The sequence below is a fragment of the Schistocerca cancellata genome, chromosome 7, assembly GCF_023864275.1.
Source record: "Schistocerca cancellata isolate TAMUIC-IGC-003103 chromosome 7, iqSchCanc2.1, whole genome shotgun sequence".
In the NCBI taxonomy this organism is placed as follows: Eukaryota; Metazoa; Arthropoda; class Insecta; order Orthoptera; family Acrididae; genus Schistocerca; species Schistocerca cancellata.
In genome coordinates, this window is record NC_064632.1 from 84,800,540 (window position 1) to 84,802,249 (window position 1,710).

The 1,710-nt window shown below is 49.1% G+C and overlaps 1 non-coding gene across 1 annotated transcript; it reads right to left on the reverse strand.

The window, feature by feature from the left end:
• Nucleotides 1-1,247: 1,247 nt before the first annotated feature.
• Trnas-cga (transfer RNA serine (anticodon CGA)) lies at nt 1,248-1,321 on the reverse strand. Its single transcript has one exon. It is a non-coding gene; the product is annotated as a tRNA-Ser (tRNA).
• Nucleotides 1,322-1,710: the final 389 nt, after the last annotated feature.

Here is a 1,710-nt window from a genome sequence, read left to right on the forward strand (position 1 = left end):
GAAAACAGTTGAGTCTCTCTGAATGCATCAGAACGGCTAAGAGACTATGTGGTTTCAAGACGCCAACGAAGGTCGTAAGGTGAGACTTGCAGCAACACAAGAACATTAGGCTTCAACTCGCTCTTTGGAAACTCCTTCTGAAAGCGGAGCGCGATGTGGTTCTTCACCTAGAGCGTCATGAGTCATCTCGCCAGTCAGCACCCTTCAGTCGCAGAGACTTGAAGATAATTCTCTTCAATATTACATCATAGAAGCGGAATTTTCGAAGGGAAGTGTCACAGGCGAGCTAATACCCCAAATCCCATTTATCCCAAACAGTTTACCATTTCAATGAATTATAAACATCACCTGCGTACGGGACATTGATAGAAATCAACAAGGAATTTTAAAATGTGTGTCCGACCGGGATTTGAACCCGGGATGTCCTGCCTACTAGAGAGGTGCTCTAACCATAAGCCACGGAAGACACGAGAATTAGCGCCGCTGGGCGGACTTATACCGAGAACGCCCTGCAGCAGACCCAAAGCCTCAACTTATTCCACACACTACGAGAATAGTCTTCCCTGCTCGTTAATCTCAATGCTTTTGGTAAAGCCTATTCCCGCATGAGTTCGAGACTATGTGTGCATTCACACAGAAATTATCTTTGGCTTGTAAATGGAAATGCCGTATGGCTAGGGCCTCCCGTCGGGTAGACCGCTCGCCTGGTGCAAGTCTTTCGAGCTGACGTCACTTCGGCAACTTGCGTGTCGATGGGGATGAAATGATGATGATAAGGACAACACTACACCCAGTCCTTGAGCGGAGAAAATCTCCGACTCAGCCGGGAATAGAACCCGGGCCGTTAGGTGCGACATTCCGTCGAGCTGACCACTCAGCTACCAGGGGCGGACTTTTGGCTTGTGATCGCCGTAATTATGTGTTTACGGTGTCTGTTCTTTCGCATATGTCCGAAAGAAGCATTATTGTGAAACTGGATGACTCCGCCAGGCGGGATTCGTTGGCGTTTTGACTTTATGAAACGTCGCAGTTTCTGTAAAGTATCTTTATAGCAATGGGCATTGATTCTAGTTACAAGCGAGCAGAACGCCCCTGCAGTCAAAGAAGGAGGGCATCGTGATGTAAAGTGGCAGCGAGAGAGCAAACGGAAAAACAAACAGTGGAAACATCCCACATCTTCAGAATGAGATTTTCACTCTGCAGCGGAGTGTGCGCTGATATGAAACTTCCTGGCAGATTAAAACTGTGTGCCCGACCGAGACTCGAACTCGGGACCTTTGCCTTTCGCGGGCAGTGCTCTACCAACTGAGCTACCGAAGCACGACTCACGCCCGCTACTCACAGCTTTACTTCTGCCAGTACCTCGTCTCCTACCTTCCAAACTTTACAGAAGCTCTCCTGCGAACCTTGCAGAACTAGCACTCCTGAAAGAAAGGATATTGCGGAGACATGGCTTAGCCACAGCCTGGGGGATGTTTCCAGAATGAGATTTTCACTCTGCAGCGGAGTGTGCGCTGATATGAAACTTCCTGGCAGATTAAAACTGTGTGCCCGACCGAGACTCGAACTCGGGACCTTTGCCTTTCGTGGGCAAGTGCTCTACCAACTGAGCTACCGAAGCACGACTCACGCGTGCTACTCACAGCTTTACTTCTGCCAGTACCTCGTCTCCTACCTTCCAAACTTTACAGAAGCTCTCCTGCGAACCTT